The 14309-nt window shown below is 44.2% G+C and overlaps 1 non-coding gene across 1 annotated transcript; it reads right to left on the bottom strand.

The window, feature by feature from the left end:
• Positions 1-851: 851 nt before the first annotated feature.
• On the bottom strand, positions 852-1050 carry LOC144494563 (U2 spliceosomal RNA). The gene has a single exon (XR_013498104.1). It is a non-coding gene; the product is annotated as a U2 spliceosomal RNA (small nuclear RNA).
• Positions 1051-14309: the final 13259 nt, after the last annotated feature.

Below are 14309 nucleotides of genomic sequence, written 5' to 3'. Positions count from 1 at the left end.
TGCTTCCACCACTTCCACTGGCAGTGCATTCCAGCACCTACCACCCTCTGTGCAAAAAACTTTCCCCGCACATCTCCCCTAAACTTACTACCTCTCACCTTAAACCTGTGCCCTCTTGTAGTCAACCCTTCCACCCTGGAAAAAGCCTCTGACTACCCACCATGATTTGCCCCTCATAATTTTGCAGACTTTTATCAAGCCACCCCTCAGCCTCCATCTTTCCAGTGAAAACAATCCAAGTTTATTCAACCTCTCCTCAAACTTAAAACCCTCCAGACCAGGCAACATCTTGGGAAACCTTCTTTGCACTCTCTTCAAAGCATCCATGTTCTTTTGGTAGTGTGGTGATCAGAACTACATGCAATATTCCAAATGTAGCCTAACTAAAGTTTTATATAGCTGTAACATAACTTGCCAACTTTTATATTCGATGCCCCAACCAATGAAGGCTAGCATGCTGTGTGCCTTCTTGACCACCTCATCCACCTGTGTAGCCACTTTCAGGGATCTGTGGACCTGTTCATCCAGAACCTTCTCTGTCAATGCTCCTAAGGGTCTGCCACTTACGTATAATTTGCACCTGAATTTGATCTTCCAAAATGCACCACCTCACATTTGTCTGGATTAAACTCTATTTGCCATTTCTCTGCCCAAGTCTGCAATTGATCTATATCCTGCTGTATCCTTTGACAATCCTTGTCACTATGTGCAACTCCACCAACTTCTCTCAGAATTTTTTTTTTTGTTTATATATCCAATTCAATCCAATCAAAGTCCAATTTAGAGTCTCAGCAAGTGAGACATTCCCAACCCAAGCTGACAAGACAGGGCTCTCACCTCCTGTCTTGGGCTTGATCTACATGATCCAAGCTGATTGGAGTAGGCATTGCACCTCCTCCATGGCTTGATCTCATTTGCATCTTAGCCAAAAGGCCAAGATGCCACTTTTAAAAATTGCTTCAAATGAAGCCACAATGTAACCTCATGACTTCAACCAAGTACAGCACGTTGAAACTACACTTGATCTTAGCCAAAAGGACGAGAAGCGATTTTTAAAAAAAAAATACTTTTCCAATTCAAATCAAATCAAATTCAGAGTCTCAACAAGTTGAGACATTTCAGATCCAGGCTGACAAGACAGGGCAAGCGACCAAACCACCCTGTCCTGGGCCTGATCTACATGAGCCAAGCTGATTGGAGAAGGGGGAGGTTCCTCCTCCAAGACTTGAGCTCATTTGCATCTTAGCCAAAAGGCCAAGATGCCGCTTTTAAAAATTGCTTCATATGAAACATATGAAGCTTCAATGTAACCTAATGACCTCAACCAAGTGCAGCATCCTTTCCATACTACACTTGATCTTGGCCGAGAAGCGATACTCCAGTGAAGTCCCTTGCCACCTCTACCAGATGCTCTTCCTCCTGTTTATCACTGGAGGGGTTCTTCCGCTTCCCACTTCTTAGTAGATGTTGTTGGGCTGACTTCTCCCAGAATGCTCCAGTGAAGTCCCTCTGCCGCCTCAAACTTTTTTTTCTTGACTAAGCTGACAATTTCCCCTGTCATCCAAGGAGATATCGGTGATAGAATGATGCATTTTTCTTACTTTTGTTCTTATTTATAACAATGGGTGAGATATATATGAGGCAAAGTGAAAAATTAAATGAACTCTACTCTTTCCAACAGTGTATCTTGGTTGCACCTTAAAACAGCAGCCATCATCAGTGCTTTTTTCCACTTCTTTTATGCCCATGAAGTAAAATTATTATTTCCAAGTTTTGTGCTGTAAAAGCAGATTTAAATTAAACTAGGAAAGCTCATCATAATTTTAAAGCATTCCAAGTTAATGACCTGTACCAAAAAGTGTTAACTGGGCAGTTCTGTTTAGCCCAGACTATTTTGTTTCAGCATTATCTGGTACTCATTGCAAACTTGACTATCTGTAGAAGCTGAATTAATATCAATAGACACAGCCTTTGACTCAAAGCTTCCTCAATGATCTTGTCATTTTTACATGTGTGGGTGTTAATTTAACGCGCTGCAAATGTTCAGTTTGACAATTGCTTTTTTCCCAATACTACCAATTAAGCCATCAGTGCTCACTGTTTTAAGAAAAAGAAATTGCACAAAAACACAGACAAACATTCCAAATGCATGTGAAATTAAATCATAATCCATTTGAAGCTGCAGGACAACCTTTTTAATCACCATGGTTAGATTCACATGTAGTCTATAAATTTGTATGTAACATATTCACTGCCAGCTTAGAATTTCCAGGACACTAAGTGCTGCTCAAAATGCTTAATGCCAAAATGATTTAGAAGCAATTGAGTGCATAATTGGTGGGGTAAATGATAGAAGTAACACTATTGTGTGGTTTCTCAATGATAAATAATACTTGATGATACATAATCCAAGATGAAGTTAGTCTCAGTAACAGAAAAACACTATAAAAGTGCTCATAGAAAGACATCCCATTCAAATCACTCAACCAGCAGGAACTGCACATGGCAAAAAAATTATAATGAACAAGCCAGGAAGAGGTTGCATTAGTCTTCAGATGTAATTTACATATGAATTACAAGGATATAACTCAACACCTATGCATACATTTCATTAGACTCAGCAGTCAACACTTGAAAGACTTATTTTAACTTTGCAAATCCAGATGCATCATTTCTACTGCACTGCCCATCACAGGACTTTACCCAAAAGCTAATTGCTAATTATGTTTCTGGCAATATTGTTAATGCAGCAAGTAGCAATCAGTCTACAAATGCACATTCAAAGAGAACCCTTAACTATTACAAAAAAGGCACTTGTGTCAGACTTCTTTAATGAAAGTAAATATAATGAAATATCTCACATACTACACTTAAGTCAAATAAACTTTGACAGGAGCAAATAATGAAGGGAAGTTGCAGTACAGAAAAACATAATTTAGTTTAAGCCCCAAAATTAAGTTTATTATAATAGCCCAGAGAATTTTTCTGTTATTTTCCAATTCGACTTGGGTGTCTAAATTAAATAGCAAAAGGTTTACAAAATTTAGATCTTGGAATGGCACTGATTGCTTATGTAGTGCAATAAAGGTTGATCCTTAAAAAGAACTGTTTTATAGATTCTGAAACATGTGCTATTTGGATGATTAACGCATTGAATTGTGTATTGTGTTTAATATAAAAGAAAGCGTAAGCAAGATCAAGCAAATTAAATTAAGATGCAAATTGGTTCTAAACATTTTCACTGAGACTAACCAGAACGCGTGACCATGCTTTGTAGAATAACAGTAATCTGCACTGAGAAAATCATTAAGAGTTTTAAAATTACATCCTACATCTGGCTGGTTCCATCTTCTATTGAACTTTTAAGAGGCAATTAGAAAGATTAAGATTGACACTGGCCGCTGGCATATTTGTTCAAGATTAACAACTTTCAAAAAACTGTAAACAAGATGCTATCAGAAAGTCACAAACACCCAAGCCTTGAAAACCCATTGACCCTGGTACTAAGCATTTGAAGATTAATGCTTGTAGGATGAGATTCTATTGATCGTATTGGAAATGGTGCATCAATCGACAAACTCAAATAGACTCTATCTGAGGCCATTGATCTCATATAACACAGTGGCAGCAAGCTGTTGAAGATCAAGTAATCTGTAAATGAGATCAATACTTCAAGAAGCTGCACACATGTTGTGACTCATGTATCTAGAGCCGTTCTCCAATTTATGCACATTGGAAGAGGAAAATATTGTTACAGAGGCCAGAATTCTCCGACCGTTTGTGCTCCGCTCAGCCAACTCTCCATTCACTGCAGCGGGACCAGAGAATCCTGCTGGTGCGAATGGCCAGAGGATTCCGGCCAGTATCTCTGTTTGTGCTCTCTCCCAATTCACTTTATTTGTATTGGTGGTAAAGTGCATTTCGTATATATTGCAGAACCAAGTCTCCTATGATCTGAAGAGGCTGCAGGATTAAAATGACTCTTTAGTACCAGAGTTTGTATTGTTTTTAAAATTCAATCCTGCCTACTTCAAGAGACTGATAGACAATGTAATTCTGCCTAATACGAGCATTTCATTTTATTTACAATATTTTGCAGTTACGCAGAGGCATAAAGGAATTCAAAAACTAACCTACAACACAATTCTTACACAATACTTTAAACTTAAAATTGACCATGTCCATAACCTGAGGGTCTTTTTCAGCATCTTTGATGAACATAACATGGATACTGCATTGTTCCATGGAGTTCAGCTCACAGTCACAGCATGAGAGTACATGTCAAATTCCTCCATTGCATCAATGACTACATCTCAATGGCATTTCATTGACTTTAAAGCACTTTGGATATCCTTGGGTGTAAGGTGCAAAAAGGGGAGCTCCAGAATAGAGAACTCCCATCGCAATTATACTGCTCTAGAATATAGATGTGTAAACGTATCGGGTGGGATTCTCCCAAGAAGAATCTAAGTGCCAAATTCACATAAAGACTGGAGTAAATCCCACTGGTGTTTTCAGTAGGAGTTTCAAAATGAATCTCCCACACTCTGTGCAATGTAGAGTGCACTAGTGTGAATCTCATTACAAATCCAGGGCAGGGTTTATTCCGACTGGACAGGCCAGCAGCATAGTGCTCAGCGGGCCACTGCGCACATGCCCATCTATCATAGCCGAGATCGGCGCATGCACAGTAGCCTCACACTGCCGGCCTTCCGATCGCTGGCCAGTACAGCAACCCCCCATCACTGTCACACCGATCCCCTCATGGCCCGATCACTGGCGCCCTGGATGTATCCAGGCAAGCCCTGACCCTACCGCAGCCCACCTTGATTTCTTCCTTGTCCCCAGCAGTCCTGATCTCCCAATTCCCCCTCCCCCCCCCCCCCCCCCCGGCAGCCCCGACTCCTCCACTGCCCCTCCTCTCCTCACCCTCCATGGCCAGCCCTGATCACTGGCGCCCCTCCCTCTGTCATTGCCAAATGCAGAGTGGCAACGGGACCCTCCCATCCCCACCGATCTCCCACCCACAGAGGCCCCAACCATGCAAAAGCAGTGCAACGAGTTGGGAGAACTGCCCCCATCATTATTACTGCATTTTTACTTTTCTGGCAGATAGTGGCCTAACCTTTGGATGCAGGGCTCAGCCCGGATATGTTTCCCCCCGACTCCGACAGGCTTGCTGCCATTTCACACTCTAACAAGCATTGATGGACAAAAGTGGGACTTCCATTCTCACTTAGGCGGAAGTCCCACCTTGGAGAACTGCTGGCCAATCAGATTGACCATAAGCTCTCCAGCCCTCCAGTCACAGTGCTGCAGTGGCTGGAAGAGGCACTGCACCAATGTGCCTGGAACTACATGCAAGGAGCCAGAGTGAAGGTAAATGGCAAGGGTCCCAGGAAGTGAAAAGTAGGGCAAGCCAGGAGGTCATGAGTGGGGTCCCAGGGGATAGGTTAACAGAATGAGGAGAAAGATCCAGAGGTCTCCATGCTTTGACGGGTCTATGCACCCAGTCAGAAGGGGCTTCTGATCGTGGTGCCTCCTCCCCCTTTCCTTACAGCTTAGGATGTAAGTTTGTTCATTTTTCTGTTTTCACCATACCTCTCCCACTGTGATCTGTCCTCCATCCACTAACCTAAAAATCCTCCATGATAATCCTCAACACCAGTGCCCCATAAGACTGTGTTCTCAGCCCGCTATTATACTCCTTGTACATCTATGACTGTGCGGCCAAATTCCCCTCCAATTCAATTTTCAAGTTTGCTGAAGACACCACCGTAGTGGGTCGGATCTCAAACAATGATGAGACAGAGTACAGGAATGAGATAGAGAATCTGGTGAACTGGTGTGGCAACAATAATCTCTCCCTCAATGTCAACAAAACAAAGGAGATTGCCATTGACTTCAGGAAGCGTAAAGAAGAAATACCCCTGTCTACATCAATAGGGATGAAGTAGAAAGGGTCGAGAGCTTCAAGTCTTTAGGTCCAGATCACCAACAACCTGTCCTGGTCCCCCCATGATGAAAGATCACCAACGCCTCTACTTTCTCAGAAAACTAAGGAAATTTGGCATGTCAGCTACGACTCTCACCAACTTTTACAGATGCACCATCGAAAGCATTCTTTCTGGTTGTATCACAGCTTGGTATGGCTCCTGCTCTGCCCAAGACCGCAAGAAACTACAAAAGGTCGTGAATGTAGCCCAATCCATCACGCAAACCAGCCTCCCATCCATTGACTCTGTCTACACTTTGAGATATTAAAGAGTTAATGTCCACTGTAGAGGGCAAGGTGAACTATTGGGCTTGCAAGAACGGCAGAGAAACAGCTCATGGCAGCAAACTGACAAAACAAGATAACCACAGGCTCCAGCTTGCTGGGCACGGCTAGGGTGCGAGTTTAGCTAAGTACGTGACAATGTTCTCTTTTGCGCTAACAGATAGCGTATCTTAAAGACATTATGCTTATGTTCTGATGGGCGGGGGTTGTTACTAGTAAATGCGTGTTTGAATAGAATGTTCTTTCTTATGCAGCAATTCCTGTAACTACTCGTTTTTGATTGAATCAGGTGATGTGTGCTTAAGTCTCGTTTGAAATCACATCTACCTGATGCAATAGTAAAACTGTATAAAAGGGGTCAGCCTTGTTACTCCGGGCGCTTTTTGCTAACTGACTTCCAGCACTGAGTGGAAGTTGAGTCGCAAAGGTTAGCCAGCCTACATATGTAGGACAAATAAAGAACTTTGATTCTGACAATGGTTGGTGTTTGCCTTTGTATCAAGGACGGAAGAGTCTCGTGAAAAACGAATATAACAATTGGTGCTGCGAGCAGGGTTCCAACATATACAGACATCCTCTGAGGTGGACTGAGTAAGCAATCGTCTGGGTGTCGGTAACGTGAGATGGACGGGCCCACAAGGTAAGATTAACCTTGGTCTCTCTCACTGAACTAATACTCAGTCGACCCCTCATCCCCTGGGGCCCTTTATTGATGGAACCCGGAGACGACTTACGTCCTTGAACACTGACTAGTCCTTCACCGGGTGGTTCGAGTCCCCCGGTTGGCCCGAGGGTTCGAGTCCCCAGGTTTATTCGGTAAGACACCGGGCGGTTCGAGGCCCCCCGGTTGGCCTGGTGGTTCAAGTCCCCAGGTTTATTTGGTAAGACACCGGGCGGTTCAAGTCTCCCAGTTGGCCTGGTGGTTCGAGTCCCCAGGTTTATTCGGTAAGATAACGGATGTTCGAGTCCCCCGTTAACCTTAGGGTTTGAGTCCCGAGGTCGGTAACACAATTGAGGTTCGAGTCCTCTGAAGTAATATATGTAACTAACTAAAATATGGGTCAGATCCTTAATAAGTCAGGGGATGAAAGCCCCTTATACACCCTCTCTCTTCAGCACCCGGCTGAGGAGCAAAAATTAAGGCGACTGTCGGGTTGCCTGATTTAAAAATTGCGAAACGAAAATTGGCCGTGAGGGGGAACCTGGGATCTGGAGAGGTGTATTAAAGCCGAAGAGGCTATTTGGAAATAAAATGCGGGAAGTAAATGGAAAGTATTAATGTCCCTTTGGAGAAAGGAAGCTAATGAACTAACTGAGAAGTCAAAACTGGCAAGTTGGGAGGACAATGCACGTCGAAGGGGGATAAGTGAATGTGGTAATGAGGGTAAACCCAAATCCTGGCAAATTTTGAAATGGGAATGTGAAAAATACGAGAAGCAGAAAAGAGATAGAGCAGAACAAGAGAGGTTAGATAAGGAAGATAGAGATAAGAAAAAAGGATTAGAAAGACAGGCTGAATAAAGAAAGCATAAGAAACGTGAGGTACCTCCTGACTTATCTGGCTTGCCGATGTTGTTCGAAACAAATGACACCGATGACCAAGACTATGATTGGAACCTCTACCCAACTGCTCCCTTCGGCCCACCCACGCCATTGACACCGGCACCACCTGCCCTGTCCGCCATTTCTCCAGTTTATAGTCCACCAGTAGTTAATTCCCGGTCGCCCCAAGCAGCGGCTTCCCATGATTCTCCTGTCTTTTGCATAAGGTCTCATACCGGGAGACGTAAGAAAGGAAATAATCCAAACAAGCCCGGTCCCTTCCAAGTGGTGCAGTGGACTAACACATCTGCTCCGAGAGCAGGAGACCCATGATTTTGGTCAGTTATGGGCCCAGCGAGGTTTTCTTACCTCCGCGGGTTCCCCAATCCAAAACTCCTTTTTTGTTCAGAACCTACTACAGGCCATCCTTCTCCCCGCAAAATTGGCTGTTATTAAGTGTGCAGCCCACACATCGGACTCGTCATTGGTCACTAAGGGTAATGCCCTGGCTGATCGTGCCACCAACGCCGCTGCACTATGGTCGTGCCATCCATGAATAAGCAGGCGATAAACCGCTCGCCTCCTTTGAACACGCCGGGCATGCCAGATATAGACACTATTCAGCGCTTACGGGGAGACGCCCCTGCTTCCAAACAAGACCTTTGGAAGACGCATGGATGTTCGCATTCTGCGTCAACAGGCCTCTGGGTTACTCCAGCCGGCCAAGTTTGTGTACCTGATGCATTATTACCTTTTATTGCTTGATTGCTTGCACTCAGATACACACCTCGGCAAGGAGGGAATGTGTGGAATATTGCTCCACACCTGGTGGCACCCACGATTAAATGAAGCAGCCCAATCCCGTATTATGTCATTTTTGATATGTCGACAGAATAATGTCAGCCATGGTATCAGGTGTCCACAAGGTAGCACCCCCTTGCCAGGTGGCCCATTTGATTGCATCCAGTTAGATTTTATAGAATTACCGCGTGTACATTGCTACAAATATTGTCTTGTGATTGTTGATGTGTTTAGCCATTGGATCGAGGCATTCCCCACCACCAATAATGAAGCCTCTACAGTAGTAAAATTATTATTGACAGAAATTATACCCAGATTTGCCATACCCCAACAGATTAGCTTGGACAATGGTCCCCACTTTGTCGGAAAAATTAATAAGGAATTGTGCGACTTACTACACATTCAGCAACAGTTCCACTGTGCCTAGCAACCCCAGGCAGCAGGAATAGTGGAAAGAGCTAATGGGGCCCTTAAAGCCAAGCTAGCCAAACTAACGACTGAAACCAGTCTAAATTGGCTAAAGGTCTTACTCTTAGCCCTCTACCACATGAGAATAACACCTCACTCTACCTAAATAGTCTATGGTAAGCCAAGCAGAACGCCCTGGGATGCAAATACAAGCCCGCCCACGCAGATAGATTTACACGTTATGGGTGACGAAATGCAGAAGTACTTGCACTGGCTAACATCGTCTTTTAAGTTTCTGCATTCACAGGTACAGTGCGCCTTTGGACCAAATGAGCGGACGGAGCCAGATCCTGACCCACAGACCAACTTCATTGGACCCTAGATAGGAGATCTAGTACTAATAAAGAACTGGGATCGGCCCAAACCTGGGCCATGGTGGAAAGAACCATTCCAAGTTCTCCTCCAGACTCCAACTGCAATCAAGGTTAAAGGGCAATCTCGCTGGATACATCTGAGTGACTGTAAACGGTGGACACCAGTACCTACCAATAAACCATGAAGTTTATTCTCATCATCCTCACCCTTTCGGCTATCCCTCTGGTATGAGGACGACCAATCCAAAGGAAAGAAAGTCTGGGAAATGGACTAACCAATGGACATTTGCACTCTAATACCTTTCTGTACATGTCTTATCTGTATGCATTGCAGTCAAACCTGAGTAAGTGTTGGGTATGTTCACATATTCCTAATGTGGAGATGCTGACGTTGGACTGGGGTAAACACAGTAAGAAGTTTAACAACACCAGGTTAAAGTCCAAATAAACCTGTTGGACTTTAACCTGGTGTTGTTAAACTTCTTACTGCACATATTCCTACCCATACCAAAGGAGGGAGCCCCTTGTTCCCCGTCCCCTTATCCACACAGGAAACTATAGGATGGATATTGCATCAAAACGGGACTGAATGTGGGAGACGAAGCGGGTCCCAGAATATCGGAAGTAACTACCAAGTAGATATTACGGGTGACATTTCTACTCTGAAAACTGCTGGGTGTAACTTGACATCCTTTATTCATAGCTTCAAACCCAAGTATAATATGTCGGAATCCCCACCCCATTTTGTTGTCATGAATCAGCAGAATCGATCCGTATGTATCATTAGAAATGGGACTAAGCTGGTAGGCCGTAGTAGCTGTACCCAGACTTTCAATGTCACTGAGGGTCACCAAAGGGACATGCTGAAAATTGAGTGTTCTAACGGTACTGTCCAACTAAGGATGGATGCCGAACTACTGAGCGGCATGGCTGCGTATAATGGTACCTACTTTGTCTGCGGACACAACGCCTATCCATGGCTCCCTTGGGACTGGGCAGGATCTTGCTATCTAGCGTATGTGGTCCCCTATATCCGACATTATGACTCCCTACGCCTCCACCCCAAGATACACCTTTTGAGATCAAACGGGCTATCACAGAAACCCAGCGGTTTTGGATGATAGCCTTTCCTCTTTACGGTACAGCCAAAGCTGCCCAAGAACTGATCAACATGGCCTCAGATCTCGAGAAAATAGCCAATGACACAGCAGACGGTCTGGAAAGTATGGGCACTGCGATATCTGAGGTATCGGCAGAAGTGATTGCCATCCGAACAGTAGCCCTTCAAAACCGAATGGCTTTGGACTATTTACTGGCTGAATCAGGAGGTACATGCACTCCAGTGGGAACAGAGTGTTGCACCTATATCCCTGATTCCTCCGAAAATATAACAAGCCTAACTAATCACATTAGAGAGACAGCAGATAAGATCAGAACAGAAGAGCATAAATTCAATCATTACAACCCCCCTGGTTGGTGGCCGTTTGGTAACATATTTGGAGACTGGGGAGGAATGATAGTAGAACATAGAACATAGAACATTACAGCGCAGTACAGGCCCTTCGGCCCTCGATGCTGCGCCGACCAGTGAAACCAATCTAAAGCCCATCTAACCTACACTATTCCAATATCATCCATATGTTTATCCAATAACCATTTGAATGCTCTTAATGTTGACGAGTCTACTACTGCTGCAGGCAGGGCATTCCACGCCCTTACTACTCTCTGAGTAAAGAACCGACCTCTAACATCTGTCCTATATCTCTCACCCCTCAATTTAAAGCTATGTCCCCTCGTGTTAGCCATCACCATCCGAGGAAAAAGGCTCTCACTATCCACCCTATCTAATCCTCTGATCATCTTGTATGCCTCTATTAAGTCACCTCTTAACCTTCTTCTCTCTAACGAAAACAACCTCAAGCCCCTCAGCCTTTCCTCATACGATTTTCCCACCATACCAGGCAACATCCTGGTAAATCTCCTCTGCACCCTTTCCAACACTGACACATCCTTCCTATAATGCGGCGACCAGAACTGTACGCAATACTCAAAGTGCGGCCGCACCAGAGTTTTGTACAGTTGCAACATGACCTCCTGGCTCCGAAACTCAATCCCTCTACCAATAAAAGCTAACACACCGTACGCCTTCTTAACAACCCTATCAACCTGGGTGCCACCTTTCAGGGATCTATGCACATGGACACCCACATCCCTCTGTTCATCCACATTACCAAGTATCTTACCATTAGCCCAGTACTTTGTATTCCTGTTACTCCTTCCAAAGTGAATCACCTCACACTTTTCCGCATTAAACTCCATTTGCCACCTCTCAGCCCAGCTCTGCAGCTTATCTATGTCCCTCTGTAACCTGCCACTTCCCTCCGCACTGTCTACAACTCCACCTACTTTAGTGTCATCCGCAAATTTACTAATCCATCCTTCTACGCTCTCATCCAGGTCATTAATAAAAATGACAAACAGCAGTGGCCCTAAAACAGATCCTTGCGGTACACCACTAGTAGCTGAACTCCAGGATGAATATTTCCCATCAACCACCACCCTCTGTTTTCTTCCAGCTAGCCAATTCCTGATCCAAACCACTAAATCACCCTCAATCCCATGTGTCCGTATTTTCTGCAAAAGCTTACCATGGGGAACCTTATCAAACACTTTGCTGAAATCCATACACACCACATCAACTGCTTTACCCTCATCCACCTCTTTGGTCACCTCAAAGAACTCAATAAGGTTTGTGAGGCACGACCTACCCTTCACAAAACCGTGCTGACTATCCCTAATCAAATTATTCCTTCCAGGTGATTATAAATCCTATCTCTTATAATCCTTTCCAATACGTTGCCCACAACAGAAGTAAGGCTCACCGGTCTATAATTACCAGGGTTGTCCCTACTCCCCGTTTTGAACAAGGGGACAACATTTGCTATCCTCCAGTCTTCTGGCACTGTTCCAGTAGACAATGATGACCCAAAGATCAAAGCCAAAGGCTCTGCAATCTCTTTTCTAGCCTCCCAGAGAATCCTAGGATAAATCCCATCCGGCCCAGGGGACTTATCTATTTTTACCCTTTCCAGAATTGCTAACACCTCCTCCTTATGAACATCAATCCCATCCAGTCCAACAGCCTGCATCTCAGTACTCCCCTCGATACTGTCCCTCTTCAGTGTGAATACTGACGAAAAATATTCATTTAGTGCCTCTCCTATCTCTTCAGACTCCACGCACAACTTGCCACTCCTGTCCTTGACTGGCCCTAATCTTACTCTAGTCATTCTTTTACTCCTGACATACCTATAGAAAGCTTTAGGGTTTTCCTTGATCCTACCCGCCAAAGACTTCTCATGTCCCCTTCTGGCTCTTCTTAACTCTTTCTTGAGTACACCTGGGAATCATTATCTTGGTCGTATTGGTCATTTTATTTCTTCTCAAATGTCTATGTAATTATTTGTCCCATTCTTCTAACGGTCCCCTGTAAAACGATTTACGAATTAGTTATCATGGAAGGATAAAAGGAGGGAATGAGATATGAGAATGTCCATTGTAGAGGGCAAGGTGAACTATTGGGCTTGCAAGAACGGCAGAGAAACAGCTCATGGGAGCAAACTGACAAAACAGGCTCCAGCTTGCTGGGCACGGCTGGGGTGCGAGTTTAGCCAAGTACGTGACAATGTTCTCTTTTGTGCCAACAGGTAGCGTATCTTAAAGACATTATGCTTAGGTTCTGATGAGTGGGGGTTGTTACTAGTAAGTGCGTGTTTGAATAGAATGTTTTTTCTTATGCAGCAATTCCTGTAACTATTCATTTTTGATTGAATCGGGTGATGTATGCTTAAGTCTAGACGTTTTTGATTGAATCAGGTGATGTGTGCTTAAGTCTCATTTGAAATCACATCTACCTGATGCAATAGTAAAACTGTATAAAAGGGGTCAGCCTTGTTACTCCGGGCGCTTTTTGCTAACTGACTTCCAGCACTGTGTGGAAGTTGAGTAGCAAAGGTTAGTCATATGTAGGACAAATAAAGAACTTTGATTCTGACAACGGTTGGTGTTTGCCTTTGTATCAAGGACGGAAGAGTCTCGTGAAAAATGAACATAACAACTTCTCACTGCCTCGGCAAAGCAGCCAGCATAATTAAGGACCCCAAGCACCCCAGACATTCTCTCTTCCACCTTCTTCCTCCGGGAAAAAGACACAAAAGTCTGATGTCACGTACCAACCGACTCAAGAACAGCTTCTTCCCTGTTGCTGTCAGACTTTTGAATGGACTTACCTTGCATTAAGTTGATCTTTCTCTACACCCTAGCTATGACTGTAACACTACATTCTGCACTCTCTCGTTTCCTTCTCTGTGAACGGTATGTTTTGTCTGTATAGTGTGCAAGAAACAATACTTTTCACTGTATGTGACAATAATAAATCAAATCAAATCAAAATTGAGGCTGGGCAGTAAAAGGTTCTTAAGTAGCAATTAAGTGGCCACCTAAGGCTCTTAATTGGGGCAAGGACGGGCCTCCCCCCAAAGGCTTTCCTCGCCTACCGTAAAATTGTTCCCAGTTTGGGGTGAGTAGGATCCTGGAGGGAATCTATTCCGTGCAATTTCACGTTTCCACCTGTCGCAAAACCCATCAGGGTGAGGCGCGGGGATGGGGACCATACAATTCTGGTTAGGTTTTGGTCCCAGATTATCAACATTTAGGGTGGAATTTTATGATCTCTTTGCACCTGTTTTGCAGCAGGAAAATGCTATAAAATCAGGCGTAAAGTGGTTAGTGGGAATGGCGTCCATTTTTGCGCTTCTCGGGATTTTACAACATCTGGATTTCGGACGTGATCAGGCTCTCACCGGAAACGGGCAAGAAGCTGATTAATTTATTTAAATGTATGC

The sequence above is a fragment of the Mustelus asterias genome, chromosome 5 (genome assembly GCF_964213995.1).
Source record: "Mustelus asterias chromosome 5, sMusAst1.hap1.1, whole genome shotgun sequence".
NCBI classification, from domain to species: domain Eukaryota; kingdom Metazoa; phylum Chordata; class Chondrichthyes; order Carcharhiniformes; family Triakidae; genus Mustelus; species Mustelus asterias.
This window is presented reverse-complemented; position numbering and strand designations above follow the sequence as displayed.